We start from the raw sequence: 12,241 nt of genomic DNA, 5'->3' as shown, positions 1-12,241 counted from the left end.
AGCCCCAAGACTCTGGGATGGACAAAGAAGAGAAGAGGATCTAGTCTTCATCACCTCACAGTTCTCTCCAGTATATGTGTCTAGAGATGAGTTTCAGAATACCAGACCCTGAGAAACTAGGCCTTGTGTAGGCACCATCTCCAAATGCTCAGAGTAAGTAAGAACATAATACATTTATTACTTTTTCTTCCTAAGGCAAAGGACAAACAGTTTGAAGGGGTTGGGTTTTGCCAGGTCAGCTCACTGACTCATATGAAAAGAGTAAACAAGAAACCAACTGAGTAAATATGGAGAAACTCCAACTATCCCCCAGTGATGGAGGGAGTCCTGAATATAACCAAATGTAACTGACCAGCAAGAACACTCTCAGAACTGATGTAGCTTTTTGTAATTACTGAAAAGCAAAAGCAGACGTTTATACTCTAACACTGAAACCTACTCTATTTCCTACCTTTCATCTCTGGCATTATCTTTCCCTTGAATGAATGAAGGAATCACACGGCCGATCATGTGGACAGTACCAGGCTTAGAGGGTACAAGTAAATGATGTGAGTGTCATAATGTTTAATCCTATTAATTGCTTTGAAGTAAGATGATTTCATTAGGGCCCATATAAGGAGATTTCTGAGGGTAGAGACACAAAGCTATGACTACCCCACAAGGCCCTGACTGGACCCCCACCTACCATGGCAACATGACAGCATCATCCTGGCCTGTGACTGTGGTTTCCCCTAGTCACGGAAGCCATAGAGGCCCAGGACACCGCTGCCATGGCAACAGCTCTGCTGTCCTCCAAGCCTGAATGCTATTTGTGTTGGGCAAATGCTGGCGATGAGGGGAGTTCCGATTCTGGTTGTGTGTGTTGCAAAAAGTGGCTGAGGCAAGAGGATGCGGAAGGTGAAGATGTGAGCCAGACAGCTGTTTCAGCCCCAAACTAGAAGAGGAAGAAAAGGAAAATAACGGAGATGTGCCGAGGTGGCCAAGAGGCCAGAAGGGGGTAAAGCAGATATGACCCTTTGGACCAGTGACAAAAAGCTTGTAAGAAACGAGAGCCAAGATCTACCTTCCCATAGGCAGTCCTGTCATGATTTCCTGAAGCTGCCTCCTAGGAGACCTACCAGTGGTCCGCTAGATCCTTCTCTCCCTGGGAACACCCATCCTCTCCCCACAGGAGGGCTGGTCGCAATTCCCGAATGAATCCTCCCCTATATCTCCTCCAAGGCCCCTGACATGTTGTGGTTAAGGAGCACTCTTGGCTCCCCAGACTCAGCACGACCCCGGAGGGCCTGCTGTCACTCCCGGATGTTATCTCTGATGGCCGCCTTTCCTCGCTCAGAACATTTATTTTGAAAGAGAGAAAGCATGAAGACTCTCACCGTGGGCCTCCCTTCCAGCACCATGGGGTCAGGCTGGGATTGGGGGGGTGGCCTCTTCCTCAGAGACCAACCAGGACCACAGGGACACCTCCAGGAGCTGACCCCAGAGACTCGACATCAACGAGAGTTGGATTAATAAGAATGGTAGCTCTGCTGGATTCTTGAACAGCAAGAAAAACAGCCAACGAAAAACAGCATCAAACCTTCTTGGCCCAGAGAGCAGCCAAGAAGGTCAAGGAGACTGTAGAGTGACCACGGCCAGAGAGGGTCAGTGTGGAGATGAAAGAGTTCATGAAATCAGTCACCAACCTATAAGATGAATAAGAAGAGGGATGTGGAGTTGGCCTCCTTGCTCTAAAGCAGCGGTCCCATCCTTTTTGGCACCAGGGACGGGTGCTCCTATGAGAATCTAATGCCTGATGATCTGAGGTGGAGCTGAGATGGTGATGCTAGTGCTGGGGAGCGTCTGCAAACATAGATGAAGGTTCGCTCGCTTGCCCTCTGCTCACCTCCTGCTGTGTGGCCCTGTTCCTAACAGGCCACGGACTGGTACTAGTCTGCAGCCCAGGAGTTGGGGACCCTTGCTCTAAATGACTGCCTGAGATTGCTGAGAGGAAAGTGCCCCAAACCTGAATCTTGGCTTTTCCAGTGTGAGTCCTGGCAAGTCTTATAAGTACCTGTTAGTCTTTTGAGCCCAAATGTACCCACCTTTTAGTGAGGAAGATACTCAGGGCTAGGGGTGGGGCACCAAAGAGGCAGGCGCCAGCTGCCCAGTGGGGACAGTCAGGTAGGACTTCATTAAAGAGGAGACGTTTGTGCTGCTCCTTAAAGGTGAACCAGTGAGGGCATTCCTGAAGCAAAGACCAAGACTGGGTCTTGGGGTAGGTCAGGAAATCAGACTGGAAAGTGTGTTGAGGGCTGACCATGATGGGCTCTGTATGCCGTGCAGAGTTCAGACTCCTGGCATGGTTGGCAGGGAAGGTAGAAAGATAGTGAGTTGCAAGGTAGTGTCCTCAGGGTCAAGATCTTGTGAGGACTCACAACTCTGGTGAATATGCTAGAATCCAAGACCCTGGAGCCCTGTAGATCCAGAGACTGGGCATTCTCAGCCCTCTTGCTAACAAAATTTAGATCTCACTGATGCATACATCAAATAGACAGGTTACTAATCTGCAAGAGTGAGGAGTATTTCTTTCCAGTGGCAGAAATGTTGGGACCCCATCCAGGACCCCACTATCTGGTGTCAGGATCCTGGGGCAGCTAGGTTGGTTGTCTGAGGCTGCTGAGTGAGTGAGAATTCAAGCCATGGGAGGCTGATATTGAGGGTAGCACGTGGCTTCCAGACACTGCCCGCCACAGCTAGAGCAGAGAGCGTTCCAGTGATGAAACCTCAGGCCCCTCTCCCAGGTCACCGGTGGACACATTTGTGTTTCTTTTTTTGTTGTTGTTAGTTTGTTTTTACTCTTTCTCTCCTTGTCACATTATTTTATTATGCCAGTGTCACAGATGCAGTCTGGCTGTTCCCCAGGCCTGGAAGGCAGCCTGTCTGTTTCCATTTGGTGCTGATTGAATTAGTCCAACCTCAGGCTTCTTGAGGGCCCCTCTGCTGGAGCAGATTTCAAAACAATTAAGATTAGGGATGTGCGTCATCAGATTTGTGTTTTAGAAAGATAATTTGAGCTGCAGCGAGGAGCCTGGTGGAGAAGGAAAGAGGCTGGTAGCTTGAGACCAGCCTCTCTGCCACCATAATCGTACAGGAAGAGGCGTGGGCAGCCAAGCCCTCCTCTGCCTGGGAAGCACTCCCACTCCCAATTTCCAGGCCTTTCCAGGAGCTGGGAGGAAGACAAACCACTCAGAAGCAGAGGGTTAGAAAGCAGTGATGCCTGCTTCGTTTCTCTCTGACACTTGGTGTCTTCTCCTGGGATCTAGTCGGGATTCAGTTCCTGGGAACCTGGCAAGAATTCCAGTCTCTGCTCCCCACTCTCTGCTCACAACGGGAAGCATTTCGCATTTCTCCTGGAGTCCCGTGTGGGACTTCAGACCGACTTGGGTGCAGGCCCTCCTGTGCTGCGTCCTGGGACCATAGTCACTGCAGGGGTGGAGCCACCGCAACACCTATGGGTGCCGAACAGAAATAACAATACCAAGAAGGCTGCTCCTTCAGAGAACGAGCCCAGCCTCCATGTCCCTGACATGGGGGGCTGTTGGGGCCCTTTTGGCTGGAGAACACTGGGAAAGGTGGGCTCCCCTACCCAGCAGATAAAGGAAGGCAGCTGGGGGCTCTCACTTGCATGATCTCTGCCTGATCGTTATGGGGATTCTGCTCCCCACTTCTGTTGCTGCTCTTTTTACCCCACGGGAAAGTGCTTGTGGGCAGAAGGCAAAGCTGGCTGGGAAGGGCAAAGCCCCACAGGACACTCAGCCTAGGCAGGCTCCCGGGCCTGTCCCCCGCCTGCTGTCTGACCTGGCATAGGAGCTGGCAGGTCTGGGTTCACGTCCCCAGCCCCACCGCTCACTAGCTTTGTGACTTTGAGCAAGTTATTTAAACTTTCTGTTTCTCAGTTGCCTCATCTATAAATAGAAAAGAATAATAATAGTACTTCTCTCAATGAATTGTGAAGAGTACATGAATCAATGCTTAGGATGTGGGAAACTCTGGCATATAAGAAACAATATAAACATTAGCTGTTATGACTGATTGTTTTATTATTATAATTACTGTCATCGTATGGAATTTAGAGGCCTTTTCTCCAATACAGAAGCTGTACCCGCACTCAAAGCCCCTGATAAACAGGCCAGAATCTAGGTGGTCTTCTGCTCCTAGCTGAGGGACCAAGGTCAAGAGCAGGCTCCCTGATATCCTTGTTGGCTTACCTTCATGGCTACCTTTGAAGCCACATCTCTTCTCTGGTCACCCACGCCTCCTCCTGGTCCTTCTGTCCAAGGCCAGCACCATTCTCTGTCATCCACAAAACATACCTGTTGAATCTACCCCGTTGATAGAGTTGGCAGATAAGACACAAGACACCCTCATAATACAAAAATAATTTTTAGTATAAGTCTTTCCCATGCAATATTTATTATTTGTTTATCTGAAATTCAAATCCCACTGGGCATCCTGCATTTTTATTTGCTAAATCTAGCAACCCTAATGTGAAGTCCCAAAAGTAAGAGGTCTCATGCATCCCTGAATAAGGAGCTATTGAGGGGTCACGACTGGGCTTTTCCTCATACTGGAGATCTGGAGGTGCTGTAGGACCAGGCGCCATAACATTTTTGGTGCTTTTGAACCTGAAGTTCCCATCCGACTCCTAATGACTGGAACAGCAGCTGACTTCTGCATATGGAGCGCTAACTGGGTCTCAGGTGTGTTTGGTAAAGGTCAGACCCAGGTGAGGCCCAGGAGTTCCCCTCCCCCTGCCCCCTCCGCTGTCCGCCTTTGGAATAGGGGGTGGGGTCTATGCAGACCCGAAGCCCCTGGAAATGTTGGGGGGAGATGGTCGAGAGGGCTCCTGCCACCGCTTCTAGCCCAGATGAGACAACAGCACTTGTTTGGTTGGAGAGGCTTGTGAAGAAGAAGTTTCCTTTGGAATTAAGTGCCTTGTAAGTTTGCTAAAGGAAACGTCACTCAGACTGAAATAAAGTGTTGGGAAGTTCTGTGTGGGGCCGGCTGTCTCTGTGGCTTGGCAGCCAGACAGGGTCCCTGGAGAAAGGACTCTAGGACTATGTCCTGAATGATCTGGGCACTAAAGGTTTGGGATGGGTGATCTCCATACCTGGGGTGCCCAGCCCCACTGGGGATGCGTTCTCCCCTTTCATGGATTGTGTGTCTGGGGGAAGAAAGAATTGCTGGAACAGCCCCAGGAGACACAGGCTCTTGCAGACACTGAGACTTCAGGATAATAATAGCTGGCATCAGTTCCTGGCTCCTGCCTGTGTTTTTCCATAGAGCAAGCTCTGAATCGTGGGTCAAGCCAGAACCTGTGGTGAGGTTTGGGGCCCCCACCTGCCCTGAGCTGGCTGAAAGTTTCAGACGCCGTGTCCCCAGAGAGGCTAGGGGCACCCTGCTGCACTCAAGACAAATGTGCATTTTACAGGTTCCTGTGATTAGCCTGGTTGTAATCAAAAAAAGACTGAGGAACCTTAAAACCTGACTCCAACTATGAATGAAGGGAAACTTCCTGCTTCTCTGCCTGAGCATCTCTCTTAACTTTGCACCAGGGCCCAACCTTGGGGACCTTCCCGTCCCACAGAGGCAGAGTTGATAGCCATCCCCAGAAGCTTCCTATCTCACACTACCCCCTCCTACCCCTTGCCTGGGTCCCCAGCTGCCTGTTCCCAGGGTCACCCTTGTCTCCCTCCATAGAGTGCTGGGCACGTTGGGCAAGTGTCGGCCCTGCCATTCCTTACCCATGACCTTGGTAAGTGACTTCATCTCACTGCCTCAGTTTCCTTGTTGATAAAATGGGGCTTCTCTTGTTTATCTTGGAAGACAGACACCAAGGTGCTTAGAGGCGATCGAATTGTGTTTATATTTCTTTGCCTTTGTACGACAGCTTGCCCTCCGTGGTCAGATGGCCAGTCCTGGGCCCCCTCATAGTTCTGTATGACTGTCCTCCTTCCTTTTGTCTTCCCCACATAGCAGAGTGTTTCGGGGTGAAGCAGGTCCTTGTCTTATGGTGATGGATCGAGAACCCTGGCTAGAACGGACATTCTGGGTATTCATTAATAGGACAAGATCCATTGGCCCAAATGTAAGCTCAGAAGGTTGCTCAAGCCTTCCCAGGGACACCTGTTGAGCTCCTGCCTTGAGTTAAGCAGTGCAGGTAGATGTGCGCCCTGGGGGTTAAGTCCTGGGAGCTAGGCACTGTTCCAAGCAATGCACATTCTATCTCTTTAAATCTGTGCAACAACTTTATGACATTCCTCATTTTACAGATAAGGAAATGGAGGCACAGAGAGGCTCAGTAATTTGTCCAAGATCACCCAGCTTGTAAATGAACCAGTGTTCAAACCCGGCATGGGCCCCAAAGCCCTAGTCTCGCCCTCATGCCACCCCAGGTACACTGGGTACCACGCAGCCTTGATGGGGTGGAAGAAATAGGCGGGACCCAGCAGCGTAGTGAGTGCAGAAATAGGACTGGAGAGGGAGTGTAAGAGGTGACCACACTTCCACAAAGTGACTTGCTTTCTTGATGTGCCCAGGGCTTACTTGGTGTTGGGGCTGCAAGGCCCGCACCCCAGGAAGCCCCTCAGTCCTGAGCAGATTAGGGTGATTGGTCCCCATAGTCTGCTCTTTTCTGTGGGACCATCTCTGCTCAGGAGGGTCGAGAGGTCAGAAAATAGCCCTGTGTCTAGGAGAGATGTTTATCTCACAGCCTGTGTCATCTACTCATCCTGCGGGCACTTAGCGCCTGACACCACCACCCCACCTGGGGCCAGATGTGACCATCCACCCAAACCTCGAATCACCGGAGCATGGGCTTCACATACCAGAGCCTACAATTTTCTGGTTGGCGGGGGGCTCAGCCAGGAAACCCTGTTCTAGTTTCTGGGTTCAGCATCCTTCAGAATGTGCCAGTGCCTTGTCACAGGCCTCCTCTCTGTCACCTCTGCTGTGGAGATGAGAGGCAGAGGCTGGATATGTAGGGAGACGGGCTAGGCGCTATTGGTGGGGCTGGTATTACAGCCTTTGGGCTGTTGTAACAAAGTACCACAAACTGGGTGACTCAACAGAAATGTATGTGTCCCAGCTCTGGAGGCTAGAAGCCCAAAATCAACACGTTGGCAGAGTCAGTTCCCCGAGGGCTGTGAGGGAAAGAAGTGTGGCCTCCTCGGCTTGTCGATGGCCATCTTCTCTCCATGTCTTCACATCGTCTTCCTTCCATGTGTGTCTGTCTCTGTGTTCAAATTTCCCCATTTTATAAGGACACCAGGCATATGGGATGAGGGCCCATCCTAATGACCTCATCTTAAGTAATTACGTCTGTAATGACCCTACCTCCCAATAAGGTCACATTGTGAGGTGCCAGGGATTAGGACTTCATCATAGGACTTTGGGGGTGACACAATACAACCCATGACTGGCATTTGGAGGCAACAGGGTACAATGTAAGGAGTGAGCCTCTGCTTGGGGGTCTGACAGATTTGGGTTTCGATCTTAGTTTTTTAAACTCCATCGATGACCTTGGGCTCTGAGCCTCAGTTTCCTTATCTACAAAATGGAGATTGGTCAACAGTTCATCTTTTGGTTTATTCATTCTTTCTTGATTCTTTTAGTGAATGGCAACTATGTGCTAAGCACATGCATGCTAGGGGATATGCAGTCAGCAGCTGACCTCACAGGGTGGCTGTGAGGCTGAGTGATCTGACTAAGCCTGAGCAGGTGCAGACATAGTAGGTGTTCTCAGCCTTCGCTGCTGCCCACCCCTGCTCAGCCTCAGCATGCAGAGCTCTGAGCAGTAGATGGCCCACCCAGGTGGCCTCCTCCTTTGGGCCTCACGAGAACAAACATGTCTGGGATTCCTGAGGAGTGTGGGCAAAGCGCCCCTGGCCGGTGTGAGAAGGGAAGCGCACCAGACTAAGAGCCACAGAGAAGCTGTCCCCTACTCACGCCACTCGTAAACATGAGGACAGCCTCACAGGGGTCATGTCCTGTTTCCTCCCCTTTCCATTCCTGCCTCCTCGGAGCCGCTCTCCTCTGATAAACTCTGAATGGAAAAAAATCAAAGACATAGAACAGCTCCTTTGCCATTTTCCACTATTTCATGATAGTGTCAAAGCACCAGGGCCATTTTCAGGCCCAGCATCCTGCCAAATCTATGGCATGTTCTCCGCCAGCTCCACCTCTCCTCTGGCATCTGAACAGAGTGCTGTGGGGCCTCTGGCCAGAGCTTTCTAAATATAGCTCCCTTCTCGGGACAACAAAGACAGGATCCTCTGAATGGCTTCAGTCCAGATGGCCAGCCTTTAGACTGTCAGATTACCCACCAGGATGGGAGGGAGGAGCCAGGACAGACAGGGAGTGGCAGAAGGGAAAGGGACTAGAGAGGAGCCGCTGAAGCCGGATCATAAGTGAAACTGAGACCTAGATGTCCAAGGACTGTGGCCTTGGCCCTGAGTTCCTGCATTCTATCTCTGGGGATGCGTGTGTGGGGCCCAAGACCCTGTCCCAGGCAGGCCCTGTCCCCTGAGGGACAGGAGACTGGATAGTGCTGAAGGGAGAGAAAAGTGATCTCCCAGCGGGAGATAGAAAGAGCCTCTCTTGGGTCAGATCGACAGGCTGGGACTCTCAAACCCTCTTCTAAGCCGGGTCACTTTGGGCATATCCTTCACCTTAAATCTCAGCGTCCACATCTGCAAAGTGTAGATGGTAAGGCCCGCGCTGAGAGGATTAAGGAGAACTTGTGACAAGTGGCAGACACTGATGGCCATGCCATGCCAGGACTCTGTGTCAGGATGCCATGGATTGCTGTTCTAAGCTCCGAAGGGTGAGCACTCAGCGTGGCACTCTGAAAGGTGGGCACAGTTGCTCTGTGGCACTCAGGCGACCCTACGTTCTGTATGAGTGAGTGTCTTTAATTTTGCCTCAGTGTAGCATGGAGTCCCTCTTCCAGCCCTAATAAACTAAGAGGTACCCCAAATCCAGAACCTCCACAGCCGCTTAGATGGGGAACAGCCCAACCTTTTCCCCTCATAGGCCTCTTACTTCAGAGCTCACCTGCTCAGACATCCTGCACCCAGTTGGGTACTGAGGCACTTTTAAAACATCGGCCCACATATGAATATAACCTCTGAGCCCAGGTAAGAGAAACTGGAATTATTGAAAAGAATACAATTCTGGATTTCTCAGCTCTGGGCCCGGCCCTGCTTGAGCACCCATCCATATCCTCTCCTCCCACCCATTCAGTTTATTTAAGGTGGGAAACCCGACCTGTTCCCCAGGTCTCTGACACCAGGAAAGGTGGGCCCTGCCCCGTATCCGTAAGGGGTCTTCAGGAAAGACCCAAAACTAACAACATTAGCGTATGGTCTTCATACAATGAGAGGCCACACTGCCCCAAGAACTTTACTTCAGTGGACATACAGGCTGCTGCCCACCTATTAGTGACACTCTCTGGATACAGATAAGTGAAGACTAGATGTGAGGTCTCTAAGTGTTGACAGGGACAGAGAGGGACAATTGCTGGTGGAAACGTCAGCCCCTGTTGTTTGTACCTGCCATTCTGCTGACAAGCTGGTCTCCTGGCAGGCGTGCACCCCAGGCGCATCAGGCATTGGATGGGTGCAGGAGCAGATACATGGCTGCTGTTGCTATGGCCACCATTCACAGAGCACAAACGCCACACAGCAGCCCTGTGAAATAGGTCACACTGCTATTAAGTGGCAAAAACAAATTGCCTCTAGGGTTTCTTCATGCTTCGGATTTCTAAGGTTTCCAGTATGATCACAATTCTTAAAGAGTTTTTCTAAGCACTTCTGGGAATGCTTGTCCACAACAAACAAGCTGACAGACTGTTAGAAGGAAAGCACCGTGTTTTCTCCAGGGGAACTCACCCTGAAGTGCCCAGGCCTCTTGTGGGTAGCAAAAAACATGTCAGCAAAGGAAACTGGTAGCTTTAGAGTATTTCCATTTTTCGAAAGTCTTTGGCAAGGGGCCATGCCAAAAAATTTTCCATACTTTGAAAAAAATTTAATTGCTTCACTGTGGCTTTGCAGGGAATGCTTTGTCATACGTAGAAGCCAATTTAGTGAAAGAAAAATATTTCTAAGGATGAATGTGTACTTTTCTTGATGGAAAATTGTAAACAGCTGGGTCTCACATGGATTGGTGCTAGAAGGGTCTTAGCTCATATTTTTTAAATTAAAGATCAGGAAGAGGAAGCATAGAGTCACAATTCCAAGTTGATAGGATTCTTGGAAAATGAGAAGCCAAATTAATGAAATATATATGTTTTTTGCTTTGGTTCCCAAATCATTGCTAATGAGCAGAATTTTGTTAGCCTGTTCAGTAATGTATTAAGTGGTTTTATCCATTTGACATGTATCTGTCGTATGCCCCATGTGCCAGGCGCTGTGCTAGTCACAGGCACATAACAAACAGACAATGTTATTCTGCTTCATAAAAGTGGGATTTCATGGTTCTTCCACTTGCTTTACTTACTGATGTAAACATCACAACACAAAGAACTACCTCCTCATTTTTAATGTCTGCCTAGTGGCATTTCCCTGTGAAATGACTATACAGAAATTTAATCAGTTCCCTCTTGTTGGCTATTTCCATTATTTCTGGATTAGAAACAATATCACAAGGTAGCCTGAAACATCCCTGCATTCAGATATTTGTACATATAAATAAGAGTTTCTGAGGATAGTCACCTGGAAAGGAAATTACTGGGTCAAAGGATATATGCATTTAAAATTTTGGTAGTGCTGATGAACTGCTGTAAAAAACATCTAGTTCAGTTTTAATTACTTCCAGAGTGTCTGGCAATACATGCTTTCTCAAATCCCTACCGACACTGAATATTACATGAGTTTCCTACTACTGCTGTAACAGTTGACCATGCATGTAGTGGTTTTAAAACAGCTCAAATTGATTTTCTTATGGTTCTGTAAGTCAGAAGTCCAGCAGGAGTCTCACTGGACTGAAATCAAAGTGTAGGCAGGGCCACACTCCCTCCGAAGGCTCTAGGGGAGATTTCTGTTCCTTGGCCCATGGCCCCCGCCCATCTTCAAAGCCAGTGAAGACTGCATGACCGGTGGAGTCCTTCCCACATGGCATCTCTGACATGGAGTCTTCTTTTGCCCCCTTTTCCATTTTCAAAGCCCCTTACGATTACACCGGGCACACCTGGATAATCCGGGCTTCTCTCTTTATCATGCAGTCAGCTCCTTAACAACCTTAATTACACCCGTGACTTCAGTGTCCTCTCGCCACATAACATGACATGAACACAGGTTCCAGGGAGCGGAATATGAATATTTTTTGGAGGGGGGCATTATTCTGCCTACCATAGATATTGTCGACCTTTTTCATTGTTTTCACTGTAAATGAAGACATGGTATCTTGTTCTTTTAAGTTGCATTTTCTTGATTGTTGGTGAGGTTGAACCTCTTTTTCTGTGTAGAGAAGCAAAACAATTTCTGTTCCTTTAAGTTGTCTGTTCATACCCTTTGTCTCCTTTTCTACTAGATTGCTTTTTTTTTTTAATTTAATTATAAATACCTTGAGGGCGAGGACCTTCCCATATTCACATTTACATCCCAGTACTCCAAAATGTGGCGGATTCAGAGAAAAGACTCGATGCCTGTGGACCCTCCTTCCCTCCCACTCTATTCTCTTGCTATTCTGCTTAGGAAGAAGTGTCAAGATGTTTCCAGCTGAACAGTCAGAGAGTTGAGTCTGTGTCTGGAAGGGTGTGGTGGCCGAAACAAGGAGAATCTTGTGGCTTACTTAAAGCCCAGTAGACTTCTCAGACCATATGGGCTCTGCGGTCAGACTAACTGAACACTCAGCCCCCCGCTCGGCCCTCGACTTGGCAGCCCTTCTGCCCTGCTCCGAGCCTCAGTTTTCTCACTTGTAAAAACAACAGCGATGGCATGCTGACATTTTAGGGTCACTGGGATGAGAACAGGGACAAGCAGCAACTCTTTTTGATAGGGAGAACCCTGCTTGCCACGGTGATCAGTGGGCAGAGCCATGGGAGGGGGCTCCTGGGCTGACATGAGTCAGACTCTGGGGAGACACAGAGAAGAGCGATTTTAGGTCTTTTTGCAGGGCGTCAGGCAATGTGCTTTATCCTGACATTTTAAAAGAAGTTACAGTAAAGATTTAACTTGCTTTTCAATTTTTCTGAGTGTTA

General features: G+C 49.1%; 1 protein-coding gene across 7 annotated transcripts in view; it reads left to right on the top strand.

Moving 5' to 3' along the window:
- Nucleotides 1–12,241, top strand: part of DKK3 (dickkopf Wnt signaling pathway inhibitor 3) — a 45,804-nt gene that overhangs the window by 26,385 nt on the left and 7,178 nt on the right. The window lies entirely within an intron of this gene.

The sequence above is a fragment of the Pteropus medius genome, unplaced genomic scaffold (assembly GCF_902729225.1).
Source record: "Pteropus medius unplaced genomic scaffold, Ma_sr-lr_union100, whole genome shotgun sequence".
Taxonomy (NCBI): domain Eukaryota; kingdom Metazoa; phylum Chordata; class Mammalia; order Chiroptera; family Pteropodidae; genus Pteropus; species Pteropus medius.
The sequence above is the reverse complement of the archived record's forward strand: the minus strand, read 5'-3'. Positions and strand labels throughout refer to the sequence as shown.